The sequence below is a fragment of the Crotalus tigris genome, unplaced genomic scaffold (genome assembly GCF_016545835.1).
Source record: "Crotalus tigris isolate CLP2741 ecotype Arizona unplaced genomic scaffold, ASM1654583v1 scf7180000018103.2265978, whole genome shotgun sequence".
Classification (NCBI taxonomy): Eukaryota; Metazoa; Chordata; class Lepidosauria; order Squamata; family Viperidae; genus Crotalus; species Crotalus tigris.
In genome coordinates this window covers 1,762,566-1,782,390 of record NW_024096824.1, presented here as the reverse complement: position 1 = coordinate 1,782,390, position 19,825 = coordinate 1,762,566, and the positions used below count along the sequence as shown (strand labels likewise).

Sequence of the window (19,825 nt, the reverse complement as noted above, 5' to 3'; positions counted from 1 at the left end):
GGAAGGAAGGAAGGAAGGAAGGACGGAAGGAAAGAAAGAAGGAAGGAAAATTGTCCTTGCTGCAGAGCTTGACAACTAATCTATGATTGCGTTGCCCAATTCTCAGAGCTCTATTCCTGATTCATCTGGAGGGCACAAGATTACAGGAGGCTTATCCAGAAGGATACCTGCTGGAGGCATTGGTCATGTCAAATACATTATAAAAATCATTCACCCTGACGTAGAAAAGTAAGCCTGGGAACAAACTTCTCCAGCATTTAATGACTCAGAATCAACAAAGGTATGTTATGGGTAGAAATTGCACATCCCAGCTTAGATTATTTTAGTTCTTAGATTCTTACAGTAATTTGGCAACTGCCGCACCTGGCCAACTTTACCTGGGTTTGGAAACTAGGTAAGGTTTCCCCTGGTTTACTCTTGGATGGGAACCACCAGAAGCTATAGACCAGACCAGGGTGCTCATCTATTTAAAGAAGGAGGCAATGTCAAATCACTTCCATGCTGTCATCAAGAAAACTGCATGGAGATCAGATAACAAGATTGTGGGTGACATTACAGTGCAAACTCCATTTCTTAAGAAGAGGGATACAAGTGTGGGCAAGTTTGAAAGATACAATGACCTACAACACATTTTATTACTTTGATACCTTTATGGCTAGGTACAGTATGGATGTTTATGTGTTTTTATATAGTGTTATCTGGTGAATTTTTTTCAAGTGCTGGGGAAATCAGGAGATTCAGGCAGTTCAAATGAGTATAAAGATTTATTGGAAGCTTAAGCTCTCTGTAAGAATCTGAGCTACTAATGGTCAAGGGAAATGAGTGGGAGATAAGAGAGGAATTCAAAGTGGGCTGGTCTTAGATATCTTGCAGGTGGGCAGGGATTTGTGATTTATGAGCCCTGGTGGTGCAGTGGTTAGAATGCAGTACTGCAGGCTACTTCTGCTGACTCCCAGCTGCCAGCAATTTGGCAGTTTGATTCTCACCTGCTCAAGGTTGACTCAGCCTTCTGAGATCGGTAAAATGAGGACCCAGATTGTTGGGGGCAATATGCTGACTCTGTAAACTGCTTAGAGAGGGATGTAAAGCACTAGAAAGCAGTATATAAGTCTAAGTGCTATTGCTATGACATGTTTGACCCCACTCCCACAGGCTCAGCCTGGTCATCTCCTACAATTCTATGTCCATGTGCAGTTGACACAGTGAATTTCAAGCCAGTCTTGGCTGCTAAATAGCTTGTCTAGTTTTAAGTTGGCCAATTAATATGGCATATATTAATATACATACATTTCAATAAACCATAGTTTGTTTTAACAATTCAGACACATTTACCGAGGGTAAAAAAAAAACCCAAGCTGGTAGACACAACTGATAATCAAAGCCCCATCCTTTTTTTTAAAAAAAGGAAAGTAGTCTTCAATTTACAACCATTCATTTAATGACATTCAAACATACAACAGCAAAAAAAAATTTTCACACTTTTGATTGTTGCAGCATCTCCAGAGTAATGTGATCAAACTTTGAGTAATTGGCAACCAGCATGTATTTACAATGGTTGCAACATTCCAGGGTCCTGGAATTAGGGAGTTTCTGACAAGCAAAGTCAAGGGAGGAAGCCAAATTTGTTTAACAACTGCACGATTCACTTAACAGTTTTAGGGATTTGCTGAACAGTCATGGCCAAAAAGGTCATAAAATAAGGCACGACTCAACATCTTGCTCAACAACAGAAAGCTGGGACTCTATTGTGGTTGTAAATTGAAGACTACCTATAATGTGTGTGACAATGCATGTAAAAAGGGACAGATATTTGTAGCCCCATTTTGACTTTTCTGACTTGCATACATCCCTGCCATCATTAAATAAGGACAATGAGCTATAAATGTTAATAGCTAATTCTCAGTAAATCTACACATGATACTAATAAAGTCAAAGTCAAAGAAAGCGTTTAGCATCATGAGTGAATCTAGTGAAGAATAATGTTGATGCTGAATTCCAGAAGCTCAACGTAAATGATACTCATGCCATTGTGGCCTTCCCATAAAGGCAGAGCAAACCATCTATTCTTTGTCTCATTCCTATCCTGTAATTTAGCAAAGCAAACTTGAACTGGCAACTTTAAACTGTATTTCTGGTCTTTAAACACACCCACACCCACCCACACAAATGCATTTGGGAGTGAGTCACTAGTCCTGAGCGTAAGATTCAAAGGTGACCACAGGGTTGATGCAGCATCTACCCAGCAATTTTAACACTGCGATTCAAGCCCTTTCATTTGCTCTTCCTTCTGCCAAGTTAGGTTTTCTACAAGAGCTCATCCGATGAATATTGACAACTGTGGGGCTTTTGTCTCATAAATACAATATGTGCACAGCGCAGAGTAAACCAGTGTTTCTCAAATTTGGGAACTTTAAAGAAGTGTAGACTTCAGGAATTCTGAGTAGAGGTTCTGAGAGATATAACCCTGTCATATTTGGAAGGGGTTTCCTTCATCATCACATGAGGGAAGGCCACCATAATGGTTCACTCCAGCAAGGATCAAAGAAGGAGCAATTGCATACTTGACAAAATGAAGGTTTCTTTCCTCTCATTTGTCAAACAAAGGAAATCCTTTTACATCAATGACTTCATTTACCATTACTGAAGGACTCAAATTATCCCTTCCTAAACTGTCTCCTTCAAACTTTTTGGCTAGTAGTAGCCTAACTGAGGCTCCCCCACAATGATCAATGCACATTATGTCTAATCATAAGGTTCAATGATGAAGATAGTCTGAGAGGCCCTGAGGTTATAGCCTAACCACAGGATCTCCAACCTGGATCAACAGATTTGGCATGCTGTGAAATAAATGTAGCTAATAATAAAACTTCAATTTGCCCCCCAAACCCGGGCTAATTCCAAAATAATTGATATGGTGGTGTCAGCTATTCAAGAAATCTTCTAAAGAATGTCTCTGAAATCTATGTAAGGCTCAAAACTGATTCTGCTTGAGACTTCTGGAGCATATTTTATGGAGAGGAAAGGAAAGGAAAAGAGACAAGAGGAAAAGAGAGGAGAGGGATGAGGATGGGGAGTGGGAGGGAGAAAGGAGATTAGGTGAAGTTAATGCCTATGGAGGTGTCATCAAACATGTTAGCATTTGTGGGTACCACTCTCCTCCCCTAATTATGAACATCAGGAAGATCTAGGATTGTATCTTTTACAGTTTTAAATGCATTTCCTTGTAGAATTTCCAGACTCTCCCATGAAAAAAAAATTAATGGCCAGAGCATTCTTCTAGTTCAGTGTTTCTTGACCATGGCAACTTTAAGATCTGTGATCTTCTACTCCCAGAATTATCCAGGAGGTTTCCCCAGCAAGGTAGCTGGGAAATTCTGGGAATTGACATCCATTTCTCTTAAAGTTGCTAAGGTTGAGCAACATTCCTCTGGATGTTGGTTTCCAGTCATTATAACTCCCTGTTATTGTAACCAAGTCAAGGAAGATGGAAACTGGAGATCCGTTCTTGGCTGCAGAGGCTATTCCTGAAGGCCTCTGCTGGCGAAACAGAGGCCGAGGATGACATGTGCAAATGGTGGCGAGCGGCCGCAGAATAAGTGGGCCGGCAGTGCCATGTGGGCTCCTGCTGGATGGGGCTGTTGGTGCCACCACAAGGCGAGACAGTGGAAAAGATATCCACTGAAAATAAGACCTAATGCATCTTTTGGAGGCAAAAAAAGTATAAGACTGGGTCTTATTTTCGGGAAAACACAGTAGCTGTTCCTCACTGCTGTATTATGACTGTCACATCAAGTGGCATCACCTCAAAAACTATCATTGGATCTAGTTAGAAGTTGAATGAGATTATGAAGAAATTACTGGGCAATAGGCTATACAGGAAAGTCAAAAACACATCCCAGAAGAAAGCAATAGTAAACTATTTTTGTATTATTTCCAAGAAAATAGAGTATAGTATTTGTTCATTTGGTCAGCCGGAGTTGGACACAAGTTGATTGAGATTTTATATCAGGGTTCAACCTGTTTTTCTCAAGCTGAACATCTCTGAACTGTAGTAATAGAAAACTCAATTAAGGGGATTATTGTAAAGTCATGTTGGTAACTATTACAAGCTCAAACTCCTGCTAATGCTATTGATCCATGGCACTACAATTTACCATCTGACATTTCTGTTCCTTTGAACTGATATTTGCTTATCAGCCACAATAAGTAAACCAACTCATTCTGATACAGAACATGATAGTTAATGTATCATGCAGTGGGAGACTGATTCAGAAGGTAAGGAGACAAAATGTTCAAGCGTAGGTTTAACTGGGAACTTTTCTAACTTAAATCAATTAAAATCAACAAACAAAAGCTTATTTAAGGAAGACGTTGTCCCATCTTATCTGCAGATTGTTCTACAGTGATGTTAAGTAAGACCAAAAGACAGGTTATCAGTTAGATATTTTGCACTCATGCAAGTTAAAAATTACCTCAATAAATGCTTGGAGGCTGTAATTATTAACACAACCACAAAAATATCTTATCTGTTTTAATCAAGTGTTTTTTTAATTCTAAAAGGCATTAAGTTACATATTGGTAAGGAGCAAGACAGAGAAAAAAAGAGCAGTTGCTTAGGTTTTACAAATATACCTGCAAAAATGGGACATGTAAAAATATGGCAGAGTTTCAATCAAATTATGATAGCTGCCATCTTGATCACCACCACTATCCCACAGACACTTCTGGATCCATAAGTATTTAGGCTAGAGAGGAACATATAAACTTTAAAGAAGGAGTCAGCAAAACTTAAACAAATTTCCTTTTTTTGGGGGGGGGGGATAAAGTTTTTAAAATAAACTGAACTTGGAATAATCTTCTAGGGCCCATATTTCAAGAATTCTCTTGATATTAACATTATAGTGAAATTAGTACTAACTTCTCCTAAGGAGCTCTACCTCCTCACCACTGTATGACTGCAGTTATAGAAAGGAGAAATAATTTACATATGCATATTATAATCAATATCTAAATAAGTCTGCTGCTCCAAAGAAATAGACACTTCTGGCCTTTAAAAATATTTATGGCACAAGGTTTTGTGAACTATGCCCCACTCATACTCAGGGCAGAGAACAAATGTAAAATTTATCACAATTTCATTTGTAGAAAGCTTACACAAAGTTGGCACAGACTGTTGCCCTTTCTACACTTTGCATTTTTCAATGCTGTTGTTGAATGTTCCTGTTTTTGTTCTGCTTATCTCTCAATTTATAAAAAGAAATCCACAACCTGTCTTTTTTTTTTTTTTTTTAAAGGATGAAAGGTAAATACAGGGCCAATTCACACTCTCTTTTTCTCCTATCATCAGTGCAGGCCACTCACTGCTTCCTGTGCATAGGAATGGAAGGGTGTTGTCTTCTTTCCATCCTAAATGCCCTCCTTGACTGTGTTTTCCAGCTTGGATTCAAAACTGCTTTTTTTCTAGCCTGAGACATGAGCTCTCCAGAGCATTCCAGCAAGGACTTTGTTCCATTCTAGCAGTAGGGCCAGCTCCTTTCCAGCTGGGCTGGTGATTGTCCTGGTGCCCTTTTTGCTCTAAATTCCTGGTTGCTATTTACTCTGCTGGTTGGAACTTGCTGTTTTTTTTAAAATAATCATGAGGGTCTTCCACTGATAGACAGTTATATCAATAAATCCTCTTCATTGAGGAACTGTCTCACCCCACTGGGATGAGGCATGCTTTGGGTCCCGTCAGCCCAATTATTCTGACTGGCAGGGTCCGGGAGGAGGGCCGTCTTTGCTGTTGCTCCTATCTTCTGGAACATTTTGCCTCCCCCCCATGTGAGGTTGGCCCCAACCTTCCTATCTTTTCATAAGAGCCTAAAGACTTGGAGCACAATGTAGATGGCTGATTGAGTAACAAATGATCCCACCTGCCCCCCCCATTCCATTTCCGTCCTCCCCATGTGTCCTTGGTTTTAATGATTTTAACTTTTTATGTTTTAACTGTATATGTAACTGTAAGCTGCCCAAATTACCCTATGGCAGTGGTTCTCAACCTTTTTAATGCTGCGACCCCCAACTGGTCGTCAGTCGAGGACTACTCAACTGGTGCAGCACCATTTGCAGAATGGGACTTTTGGCTGGCTCAGCAGGGCAGAGACAGCCTGGACAATTCCTATTGGCTTTTGAAAGCCAATAGAATTAGACTATTCAAGAGAGTCTATTCTATTGGCTTTCAAAAGCCAATAGAATAAAAGGGAGTAGCACAGCTAAGGAAAAGGGGAAAAAAATGGCGGACTGCGTTGTTTGGCGACCCCCGTGAAATGGTCGTTCGACCCCAAATGGGGTCCGGACCCACAGGTTGAGGACCACTGCCCTATGGTAAGATGGGTGGCCGATAAATTGTATAAACAAACAAATAAATGAGAGCCAATTTGGACTAATGGAGACCATGAGTTCTAGTTCCACTTTAGGCATGAAAGGTGGGCCAGTCACTTTTTTCCAGCCCAATTCACCTCACAGGGTTCTTGTGGTGGGAAAAATAAGAGGAGAAAGGAGTATTAGGTGTGTTCACTGCCTTGAGTTATTTATAAAAATAATAATGGTAGATAGAAACAAAGATAAATCCCAGAAATTCAGCCCTTACCTCTCCTGGTGGCACCCTTTTTGCCTAGACTGGATAAGGCCTACTTCCCTGCCCCTAGTCACACTTCCACAAATATTCTCTTCTGTTTATTTGTAAGATCTTTAAGTTGCAAAGTACAAAACAAACAAAAGTTATGACCTTGTTTCTGTGGAGCTGGCCTATCCTTTGCTGTGGTAAAAAGTTTCAGAGGAATGTAGGAATCAAAGTGAAGCCTCTTCCTTGTTGCTTTGATGATAATTATAGCAGCAGAGCTATGATGGTACCCCATCAGAGGAAAAACAAAAACTTTATGTCATTAAATTTATATTAAAATTAACTATATAGCAAGGTGTAATCATGTATTTCATAAGGCAAACATAGAGCCTGAGGGAGAAAGATAAAGCACATCCAACAGGATTATTTTCACCATTTTTGCATTTCAGTTGAAGAAATAATTACTTTCTTAAATTCTGATCATCTGAAATGTCTGTTAAAAGGTTGCTGAAATGAATGTCTGTGTATCTTGTCAATGGAGGGTATTGCTAATCTGGTAAATGATCATAAATATAAACTCATGCACTAATATCAGGGCTAATGACAGCCTTAAAAGAATGTTAATTACTAATGCATCATCTCTGCTTACTATAGAAGCTCTTGTTCTGGATCCAATTCTCTGGATTAATTGTTTCTGCAAGACAGGATGGGAAAGGCTCAGTTGTAAAGCAATCAGAATTCATAAAAAGGCATAATCCTATTTTTTTCTCCTCCATGGATTTTTTTTTTCACTAAATGGCCAGTCTGAAAGCCTTCCTCCTCTTTATCCCATTGCAACCAATTACTAATTAGTAGCTTTCCCAATTCTGCAAAACTCGTGCAAGCTTTTCTCACCTTAAAACTACTAGAATTTGCAGCCACTTGATTTACTCCAATAATTGCACATTAGAAAATTCCACGGGCCAGAATCAGCACCTTTATCCTCACCAGCCCCCTTTTCTGTACCCTTTCTAGAAACTCTGGAGTTTGCTTGGCTAAATTCAGTAGCCTGGCACCAAATCACAGAAGCATGATATGCCACCAATTTAGCTAAACATAAATTTTAACAGGTTCACAAGCTTTTGGATAACCGTTGCATATCCAAAACAGAAAACCAACACACACATAAATAACCAGTGGCTACGATGCCATTGCATTGTTCGCTACCAACAGCAGTTCCAGAAATTAAAAAAAAAAAAAATCTCCTACCCATTAATTGCAATAAACATTGTGCCAGCCAGGAAGGATGAACACCAGATGTATGCTCTTCATTAAGAAATATATGAATGTGAGAAAGAAGCTTTATTGCATGTTTGTTGATTTGGGGAATCCATATGATGCAGTGAATAGGCTTGAATTATGGAATGTTTTACATAAATATGGAAATGCACATTGACTGCTGAATTCAATAAGAAGGGTGCATTGGGGAAGTAAAGAAGGCTTGAGAGTGGCTCAACACTCAGCTAGGAGTAAGAAAGAGCGATGTCCTCTGGTGGTTGAAGAATGATTTTGGAGAAATTACAGGTGTACCAGTTGGGATCTTGAATATATATGTGTTTTATATGCAGATTATGCTGTGTTCTTGTCTAAGAACCTGAATTATTTGCAGGCAATTAGTTTCAACGCAGGTTCACCAGACTAAGAAATCAATGCCATGAAGATCAGCACTACTTTTATTGTAACAGCTACAGCAACAGAACCTTGCAAGTCTGAAAGATGAAAATTGGAAAGAATAGTGAAGTTTAAAGTTCAAAAGGCAATATATGAAAGGGTGTGTGGATTTGGTGGAAGCAAATATGGTTATAACCCCCAACACACACACATGCACAGAGGGAGGAAGGGAGAGAGACAGAAAGAGATATACTTCTAGGCCACTGAAAAATATATTAATGTAACAACAACAACAACAACAACAACAACAACAACAATAATAATAATAATAATAATAATAATAATAATAATAATAATAATAAAGTTGGAAGGGACCTTGGAGGTCATCAAGTCCAATCCCCTGCTCAGGCAGGAAACCCTATACCATTTCAGACAAATGGCTATAATAATATATAAAATAATTGAGATAGTTCTATAACACTATGACCTAGATCTCTTAGATACCTTTATTTTTAGTTCATTATAGTCATTGTGGTATTTGTTATCCTATTTTGACTGTGTTATATTTTGGTTTTTTATTTCATCAGATTTAAAAAAGATTTTAAAGTGAAAGATTAAAAAACAGTGAAAAGTGTTTCTTTTTTAAAAAATTGTGAGTCCTCTTGGAATAATTATTCTTTTTGGATGAGATCTGTGTGTTTTCTGATTCAGTAAAGTGACTTAACAGTATATGTCTGAATGAATACTTCATAACAACAGTGTTATTTGGAGACAAACTGCTTATCAGCTACAGCAAAATGTCTCTATAAAAATAATTAGACTTCAAAGTAATTCTGCTATCACTGCTTTTTTTTTCCATCACTGGGTTGAATGGATCATATGAACAACTCATCAGCATTCAGAAGAATTATAAACTGCTTCCTCTCCATCTTAAATATATAGTATCTACATCAGTGATGGCAAAACTTTTAGAGACCGAGTGCCCAAACTGCAACCCAAAACCCACTTATTTATCACTGGGTGCCGGGTGGGTGTGGCCCATTGGCTGGATGTGGCCAATTGGGGGGCATGGCCCATTAGGTGGGCATGGCTGCGGTGGTAATGGCAGACTGGGTGGGACTAAAAAGTACAATCAATCAATTCCAACTTTGCGAGATCTTTTTTTTCCTGCGAGAAGTTGAAATTGACTATTGATTGAACCTTTTTTTTTTTTTTGCACATGGCAGCGGAGGCCTAAAGCTAAAAGGTTTTATAAAACCCAGCTGAAGGCCTAGGACTGGGGCAATGGCACGCGTGCCCACAGAGAGGACTCTGAGTGCTGCCTCTGGCACCTGTGCCATAAATTTGCCACCACTGATCTATATCATCTTAATAGTACCCCCAGTATATCAACTTTTGGGGATACTGAGAAATCACAGGTTCAGGATTCATAAAATTCATGTACCTGAATGGCTTTATAAGCCCATCCTCTGAGATAAAAAGAAACAGAAAATAGCTTCGCAATGAGCTCACTTATATACCTGTTTGAGCACGATGCAATTACAAGATGTCAAAGATCAAGTACTATTTTAAATCAAAGAAGCAATGCCTTGGAGTAAGGCACACAGTACTGCAGAATTAAAAACTGAGGATGACATGAGGGCAATGGTGGTGGGGGATAAAAGAGATAAAAGAAGATAAAGACACAGAGACAAAAAAAAGAGCTATTTTATGAACTATTTGCAGTCCTAGCCACGTCAGTCTAACCAAGATCATTGTCAGAGATTGTGGATTTCTAAAAATATTAAATCATCAATGTGCTGCAAAAGATCTCTGAAACAATGGCTTCACTGCCCCTTTATGTTTTCCCTTTCTGGCTTTATTTTTATAGGATGCTTTTGATGTCTTGGTGCCGAACACGCTGCTCCTTATTTTATATCACCACTTGAGCCCTCTGAAGGAAAGGGTGGGATAGAAAAATAACAAACACAATTTGCTCTTCTGTTAAACTCCTGTCCCACTAGAATAATAGGGTGCTTCCTTCTCTTTGGTAAACACCATACTGATTTTTTGTGGTTGTTAAAATCTCTAACTCTTTCAAATAAAAGGAGGTCACCGAAAAGCTGCACTTTCTCCTCTGAAGTTAAGGGCCTGATTCACTCAGCTTTCTTGAAAAGAGAACTGCAGCCTGTCCCTTCCATCCCGTTTGCTCCAAACCTCACTCATGGAGGTGGGAAACAGTTACTCATGGAGTTGCATGCCCGTCAACCACAGTTCTAAGGAACGTTCACTTGGGGACAAGTGAGAAGGAAAAGCAGTCCTAAGTGGGGCTGGCAAATTGACAGAAAACACTGGACACAATAAAGGACAGAGCAGATAAGCTGGGTGAGGCAGAGCTATAAAGAAAGGTGAAGGTTTGATGATAAATCATTCAGCATCTTTTCTTCAGCTACTTGACCAAAGAAAATACTATGCTGATTGCAATGAATGTGCAATGCAAGTTCCTTCTGTTCCTGAAATACAAACTTAACCATTTTTCTCACTAGGCAGAAGACTTTGGTCCTACAAATACAAATCAGTGCTTAATATTGTTTACTAAAAATAAATTATGTTCTTTATGCAGACTCATCCTCCAGGTTTCCAGGTCCTCCTCTAAGAAGTCTTGAACCTGGCAGAAGCTTCTCAGGCACTTAATATTAGGTCTAAGATAAAAAAGTAGATTGAGCTCCAAAAAGTCCTTTTTTTCTATTAGTAACATACTTTGGTTGGCTAGATTATCTAATGAGGCACTCAAATGTTTGCTTATGTAGGAGATTTACTGGCTTATTTCCAGGATTGCAGCAACAGTGAATGAGAAGAGTAGCATAGTGTCATAGATCCATACCATTAGTAGGGATCCCACAGTTCATGTCCAACTTCATTGCCCAGAATCACTGGTCTGAGATAAGCAGCTATACAAAATAAATAAATAAAGGAGATCCAATAATAGAGCATCATCCACAGTGCAGTTAATAGGAATAATATATAGGACACCATACAAAGAGTCCTTGACTTACTACCACAATTGAGGCTGGAATTACAGACATAGAATAGAATAGAATAGAATAGAATAGAATAGAATAGAATAGAATAGAATGGAATGGAATGGAATGGAATGGAATGGAACGGAACGGAACGGAACGGAACGGAATGGGACAGAGTTGGAAGGGACCTTTGAGGTCTCCTAGTGACTAATCCAACCCCATGCTCAGGCAAGAAAACTTATACCATTTCAGACAAATGGTTGTCCAGTCTCTTCTTAAAATCTCCAGTGTTGGAGCATTCACATAAGTCATTGCGACCAACTGCAAGTAAACCCCAGAAACCAACAAAAAAGTAGCAAATTGTAGTCACATGATTGCAGGATATGGCAAATGGCCATAAAAATGAGCTGATTGCTAAGTGCCCAACACCCTCCCCCCGGGTTTGCTGCTGCCATCATAACTTCAAAAATGGGTCAGATGCAGCTCTGGGAGATCCATCATAACCTTGTTGTCATGAGCACATAGTTGTGACAATGGAGGAATAACCTAGAATGAAATACACTCAGAATGGTATAAAGGCAAAATAGTATATAAGAAACTCTAACCCAACAACAGGTAATCCTCAATTAACAACTGGTCACTTAGCAACCGTTCAAAGTTACAGCAGATCCTCCCCTCTCCCCAAGAGATACTTTTGACCTGGATTCAAATTCTGACAGCAATCCTCCTCCCATGGCACATGATTGCATTTTGGATGCTCAACAATTGGCCCACATTTATGGCTGCAGCCACATTTTACACCATTATTTGTGAAAATTAGCACTTTTTGGTTTCCATCAAAAAAAAAAAAGTCCATTGTGGATGATGAATTCATTTAATGATCACATTGTTTGCTTTACAACTTCCATATTCACGTTATGACCACAAAACATGAAAAATTGGGTGGGTTACGTGGGTGCCTTTACTTACAACCATCATGACATATGATGGAAATTCCAGGCTCCATTATATTCATAAATTGAGGGCTACCTGTAATTAATTCCCTAAAACAAATGAGGCTTCTGACTTCTTCCCCCACTAAGGAATCAGTCAACCCCAACTGACTTTCAGAAGAAGCAGGTTAGTGAAATGATTAGAAGGGAAGGAGGGAGAGAGGGAGGGAGGGAGGGAGGGGTGGATGGATGGATGGATGGATGGATAAATCAGTGTAGATGGCAGAGGGAAATGGCCTTGAAGATCAGAAAGAAGGCTTGCTACATGAGTAAGAAATCAAGAAAGCAGTACAGGTAAATGTCTCAGACAAGTGCCTCCCTAGTTCACATCAAGATAAAGGGAGGGAGGGAGGGGGGAAGGGAATTTGGACTTGCAAAACGTATTAATATAGCTTTATAATAATGGCATTGATTTCCTAATCTGGTCTATCTTGAAGGGCTGATAATCAAGAGAAGGAGATCTGTAGATCCCTGTCTGATCTACCCTATTTCTAATTCAGCTTCTTTGAATACAGACATCTATTTCCAAAGGAAGTATGTATATTTACTTAATTATTGTCCAGAGAGGAAATTCTGGGGGTGGAACGGGGACTTGAAATTCTCTTTAAAATCAAGCTGGTGATCCTATCTCTACCTTTGGCAGCCCACGCTGACAGCTGATGAATAAATTGTTCTATGTCTTTTAAAAAGGTTCACGTTAATGTTGGAATTCTCTTGAGTATCTGCAGTCTCAGGGAGCTGCAGCACAACAACACTTCTTGTTTCCAACACACTTCTGCACCCCTTGGGCAAAGCTGTTTCCTTGTGAATGAAACACAACACATGCACCATCCAGGATCAGATTTGCTGAAATGTAAGTCTCTTTTTCAAATGATAATTTAAACAAAAGGATGTATTAAAAATTAGAGTTTATAAAATTGCCACCACCAGCTAACACTTTCCTTTCTTAGAGTTAAATAACTTACCTGTAAGAATGCATATGCCCAGGTTAGATTTTTTTTTAAAAAAAATATGTTTTGCTTGCCAAAAAGTTCTGATAGAATTGCAGCTTTAGCAATATTGATATCAGATATCCTTAATCTTATTTTGGATAACAGGGAAGCTTTTACATTTGAGAACATTTGACTTTTCATTTTAAAAGGAAGATGTTAATAAATAATAAAAAGAGAAAGAGGAAAGAAAGGAGACTTGATATCTTCTTCTGTAAATATTTTATTTGTTCCATTTATATTCCACTTTCCTCCAGAAGTTGAAGAAAGCATCATAGCAAGTCTGTCATAACAATAACACAACTGCAAGGTAATTTTTATTTAAGAGACAATGAATGGTCCAAAATAAGCCCACTGAGCTTCAGGACTGTGTGGAGATTCAAACTATGAGAGTGTTTGGTTGACCTTCTTTGTGCTTATAAAACAGGACTTGGCCTGGTTACTCCCTGATTGGTTCACCACCACAGAATACCAAACTAACCATTTCCATACTGCTATGAAAAAAACTACAGATAGTCCTCGACTTAAAATAATTCATTTAGTGACCGTTCAAAGTTACAACAGCAATGAAAAAAGTGATTTATGACCTTTTTTCACAGTTACAGCCTTTGTCGGGGGGGGGGGAGGGCTGACTTTTTGTATCCCCTGTGTACATAAAAGTACTCTAAAAATATTTCTTTTTCTTTCTTTTTTAGTTTTTAAAATTTGATATTTTTTAAAAAATTAGGAGAAGATTTAGATTTGAGGAAGACTCCAGAGTTGAAACTAGGTGGAGAAGCTGGGAAGAGACTCTTTTAGAGACCCAGAGCCCAAACTGCAACCCAAAACCCACTTATTTATCATTGGGTGCCGGTGGGCGTGGCTGCGGTGGTCATGGCAGACTGGGTGGGCGGGACCAGGGCAGAGGGGGTCAGTCCCTCACCATCTCTGGGGCATGGCACAAGTGCCCACAGAGAGGGCTCTGAGTGCCGCCTCTGGCACGCATGCCATAGGTTTGCCACCACTGCTATAATCTGTATGGCAGATATCTTCCATTGCAATTTTTTCCTGTGAAATCCCTATAAAAACTAAGTTTCCCTTCAGAATTTCAGGATTGGGAGAAAATGTCAGGAGTGCCACTTAGCAGACTGAGCCGGAGGAGAACCCACATAAATGCAGTAGAAATCTTGTTGCATATTCTGAAAAAAAGCAAAGTGCATTATTTCAAAATGAAAGGGACATTAGACCCCTTCTTTAACACTATGGACTCCTAACTCCAAAACTGCCGAATTGCATTCTCGATGGCAAGGACAGAGTGGGTTTGTAGCTCCAATTTATTTCCACAGGACTTGAGAGCAGAAAGATTTATTTTGTCCTTAAAGTCCTTTGTGTCTTTAAAATGCTTACAGGAAACACAGGAGCAAGGCTGGGACAGGAATTGTTCCTGAAGAATAGGTTTCCTATATTATCTCAAGGAAAGCAGATTTCAAATAAAGTCTACGGAAGTGGGGTACAATTATGGAGCGGAAAGGTCCCACACCATGAAGGCATCCGCTCCTTCCACACTGCCTCCCCCACTGCTCATCAATCATCCAGGCTCATTCTTTGATGAAAGCCAAGGCAAAACATCTCCAGGGAAATCTTGAAATGCAAAACACCTTTCTTTCTTCTGTGTGGTTCAATGAAAATTTTCCTCTCATTTACTACAGCAGTGTTTCTTAACTCTCAGAACTTTAAAATGTATGGGCTTCCAACTCCCATGCTGACTGTGGAATTCTGGGAGTTGAAGTCCACACAACTGAAACTTGCTAAGATTGAGAAACACTGCATTATAGCAGTTATCCTCCTCTTTTTCTATGTCAGCAGAATTTTCTTTCAGCTACAATCTAGGAAAAGAAACCCACTGCGTGGTCTCATTTTTACGTGAACAATTCACTACACGTCATGGATGGATGGCAGATCTCCTGTTCATTTGAGCCATCTTAATGAAGGAGACCGTTTGCCAGTGCCACTCCTGAGTAACCAGATGCATATCATTTCATGGTTATTTTAATGACAACTCCAATTGACTCTGGGTGGATCACAAAATAAAGAATATAAAAAACAAATAATAATAATAATAATAATATCCCAAAACAACTAGAGCACCACTTGAATACCATTGGCACTGACAAATTTGCTATTAGTCAATTGCAAAAGGTGGCCTTACTAGGAACTGCTTCCATCCTGCAACGATATCTGTAATACCATCAAACATCCACATCTACCTATCCCAGGTCCTTGGTAAAGACTCGATAGGTAGACAAAAATGCCAAATCCAGTCTGAACATCTGGCTGACTGTGCAATGATTAATAATAATAATAATAATAATAATAATAATAATAATAATAATATAAAGATCATCCAAAAAGAATGAATTGCAAAATAATTACAAGACAGCAATCAGATTCAATCTCAAATATCAACAGTGTAGATTGATCACTGACTGGAGATATAAGAGCATCCACAACTTTCTAAAAGTTATGTGTCTTGGGGTGGGGGGGGAAATCCGTTTCCTGTTGAAACTGATAGCAGGGAGAGAAAAACGCTGTTCAATGAAAAGAAAAGAAATTCAGGGTGAATATTTGGGCAAATTTCCTGCTAAGGAGCAGTATAGTCTGTCCAAGACATTACAGAATGGCCCACCCCACTTATTGGGGGCTTTCAAACATGGGTTGCTAAGATTGTTTCTATACACAGAGGATCGTGTGGCCAATTGGTTCCCTATGAGTCTATGGTTGGCTTAAGCATAGTTTATTTAAAAAACCACACACACACACTTGCCTGGCTTCACATAATGCGCTAAATTCATTCTGGGGATTACTTAAAAAAAAAAAAGCGGGGGGGGGGATAAGAATGCATGGATCCACAGAGCTTAAAACTGCCAATCCAGTCTTATATACAAATACTATGATTTTTCTTAAACCATATTATTTTAATGAATACATTTTACAATTTTTAAAATATTAATGCATATGCACTGGATGGAAATAAATATGGTCCACAAAAGCTGATGCAACAACAAAACTTTGAAAGAAAAGCACAACTTGTTGTTCAGATGTGTTTTGCTCTTCATGTGTTTTAATTGGTGCAGGATGAACTTCAATAGGGCAGAAATTAGTTTGCACGTTGTGGCATATCAGGTCTGTAGGATGGTAGAAGTGTTATTGGGAAAAGAAGGCAAAGAGGAATATAGATTTTTTAAAAAAAATCAAAAGAAGCAATAAACAGCTTTTATTCTTTTGAGTTGGCTGCTTTAGTCTAATAAAGTCCTCTGTACTATTTATTACAGTCACATAAGTGATAAGAAGAAAAAAATGCCTTTATAATATAAGATTCCCTTCTTTGGAATTATGTTTAAAAGATTAACAAATCATCAGCTCCTCCCACAATGTATATATCAAATTAAGGGACTATCTTGACAATCAATTTCCTTTTAGCAAACATAGTGTATGCAGCTTCCAATATTGCACTAAGCCATAGTATGTTTTAGTCATGATTTACCAAGATGATGTCCAGTGATATGTATGAAAGTCTGAATGGGTTCTGCTAACCTGGATAAACTTTCCTAAACTTATTTCACTGTAACATTAAAAGTTATTCATTCAAGCTTGACTGGGAGTTCTCCTATATAATTAAGACTCCAAGAAGTGCAAAAGAGTCCTTGTATTTATTCCTTTGGCAGTTACCATTTCAAACTTAAGCAGAAGTTCAGCCAAGATCTTCCAAGAAGGAGAAGTTGCTGCAGGTTCTAATTGTGAGTAAAACTGCAAATAGGACAACAGTTATGTCTTGTAATATGAGAGAAAGAAGAGAATAAGATAGGGAGATGATTCCGTTTATGCTTCCTTGGGAGCAGCCTACTGAATTCAGGCTGTAAGTTCATTTTAAAAACATAGTTATTTAAATTAAATTAAAATTTAATTTGACTTAAATGAATACATATTAGATAAGGAGGTAGGAGTGTGAAGTTATAAGAAAGTGAAAGTTTGTGTTAAGTCATGTGTCCCAATTCATTTTTGCTGCTTATTTTAAGTTGTAACATCTTGTCTGGTAATCTATCCATGTTGCATATATAGATTGTGGCCTGGTTCAGTGAACACACAGCTACAGCTATAATATGATCTCCTTGGGTTTTATGAATCTATCCAATTGTCAGTTATAGCATGTTGAGTGAGACCAGCCAATCGTGGTTTATTCAGTAAATCAGTGTTAAACAATCATTTAGCATGCTACAGGAATTATATTCTAAACAGTGTACTGATAAAATTCAGTTGAAGTAAATGCTCTGTATGACTAGCATGCATCTTAGAACAATTTGCTCAAAATTGAGATCCACTAAATTTAAATCATGGGAGACTGCTCCAGGTAATTGTGAACAGGTTTGATGCTTTAATGCTGACTTGATGCTTAAAACTAGTGAGTCATATAGCCAGCCTTGAAACAGTCTCGTGAGAAAGAGCACTGATAATAATCAGAATTATCTTGATATCTTCTCTCATTCCCTTTTGAATGTAATGTAAGAAAATTTGCATTTGTGGTGTCTTTTGAAATACAAAGGATCTCTGCTGAAATTCTCATGGACAGAGCTTGATGTTCTTGCTTTACTGAAAGGGGGGGGTCAAGGATTATGATTCTCCTATTTCACATCCTCCTACTGTCTTTAGGGAACTTCTGCACCCATCTGCTTAACTTCCAAAGCTATCATTAAATCTCAAAGAAGACATCAGTATGAGGTCCTGTGGGCCCTTTTCAGGTTGGGAAGTATGAATAGCCAGGCAGATTTCAGAAGGGAGACAATGCAGAAAGGTCCATGAAAAATGTCAAGATGATGTTCAGGACGGTGCAACCAAAACTCTCCCTCTTTTTTTACATGTGCCTGTGGGCAACATACATCACAAAAAGGGCCCCCTGCCATTTTGCCTTGCTTGATTCCCTCTCCTTGAAGAGACAGTAGCAGAACCCTTGGTAAGGCCAGTTTTGGTCTCCACGATGTAAAAAAGATGTTGAGACTCTAGAAAGAGTGCAAGGAAGAGCCAACAAAGATGATCAGAGGACTGGAGGCTAAAACATATGAGGAACAGTTGCTGGAATTGGGTATGTCCAGTTTAATGAAGAGAAGGATGAGGGGGGACAGGACTCAGGGGCTGCCACAAAGAAGAGGGAGTCAAGCTATTCTCCAAAGCGCCTAAAGTACAAAGACAAGAAGTAATGGATAGAAACTAATCAAGGAGCGAAGCAACCTAGAACTAAGAAGAAATTTCCTGACAATTAGAACAATTAATCAATGGAACGGCCTGCCTCCAGAAGTTGTGGATATTCCAACACTGGAAGTTTTCAAGAATAGGTTGGACAACCATTTGTCTGAAATGGTTTAGACTGGGGATTGCTGCCTGAGCAGGGGGTTGGACTAGCAGGCCCAACGGAGAATAGCCTTGAGGATCGCACTAAATAGAGGTGGAGCTTCCCCATTTGGGGATCTGAATAGGTCCCTGCCCGCTGCAGCTTTCAGCCTCATCCAGATCAGGGATCAGCTAGAGAAGGAAGTCGGGAGTGATGCCCAGGCAGAGGATGAAGCCGTCTTAGGGAGCCACTTCGGAGCAGGTAGGTGCTCCTGCGTGATAAATCTGCGGGGTAGCCTGAGTTGGAATCCAGCAGGCCAAGGGCCGAGCGGCTGCCTCCGGACGCCCCAAGCCTTCCACCGAGCAGTGTCTGTTGCCTGTCGACTCGCGGCTCCTCCTCCCCGGAGCCGTAGGCAGAAGTCAATCCTTCTCCATAGGCTGCTGCTGCTGCTGCTGCCGCCGCCGCCGCCGCCGCTGCTCTTCTTGACTGCGCCTTTGCTCGCCAGCTGCCAGGCCTCTCGCTGGAAGCCGATCCAGCAGCCGGGTGGCCCTCGCGGAGCCCGCCCGCGGGTACGGTCGAATCCCAGGCTAGCTGGCGTTTAGTAACAGGACTCCCCGTTCTCCCTGCATTCCCCCCCCCCAACAACCTCCCCAGGCTTCCTGTTGGGACTACGTAATCCCGCCACCCGCAGCAGAGCGGAGGCCCGGCCCGTCTGGCATTGCCTTGCGTTATGGACAAGCGCGGCCGGAGGATAAAGGAGAAGCGGCGTTATAAGGTGAGGGCTCTGGGTTTAAGGGCAAGAGGGGCCAGGAGGGTTTTTAAAGCGGGCAGAGTGTTAGGGTGGAAAAGCCTGGGGTCGCCCCGCGGTCTGTTTTTCCTCGCCTGGATCACCCCGCTCGGGTGCAACAGATTCCACCGGTTTCTCCCCGGAGGGAAACCCTAAATTAGACTTGGACCTGATGGAGGAGCGCTTCGCTCCAAATCGGCTTAAATCCACCCCAGATCTGTGATCTGGGCACCACTTCCAGGGAAAACTTGGTGGGGTTCCATGGATTCGGGTCCCCTTTCCTGAGAAAGCGTGGAAGAAAACCTCCCGTCCTTCGTTGACACGTCGGGACCCCGAAGGTCAAAGTTTTTCTTAGTTCCCAGGGAGCTTTCTCTCGCCGCCTTGGACCTCGTAGCGCCCTCCTCCCCCATCCGCGCCTGTTTCTCTTAGAAGAGAAAGTAAC

General features: G+C 40.1%; 1 protein-coding gene across 4 annotated transcripts in view; it reads left to right on the top strand.

The window, feature by feature from the left end:
- Window positions 1-12,972: 12,972 nt before the first annotated feature.
- Window positions 12,973-19,825, top strand: part of LIFR (LIF receptor subunit alpha) — a 106,761-nt gene continuing 99,908 nt past the window's right edge. The window contains exons 1-2 of one of the 4 annotated variants that reach the window (XM_039347931.1): window positions 18,837-18,857; window positions 19,251-19,371. The gene's annotated coding sequence lies outside the window, so the exon portion shown is untranslated. Of the gene's footprint in view, window positions 13,099-18,715; window positions 18,858-18,964; window positions 19,372-19,825 lie in introns of those variants that run through there. The other 3 variants (XM_039347934.1, XM_039347932.1, XM_039347930.1) reach the window with 3 other exon arrangements.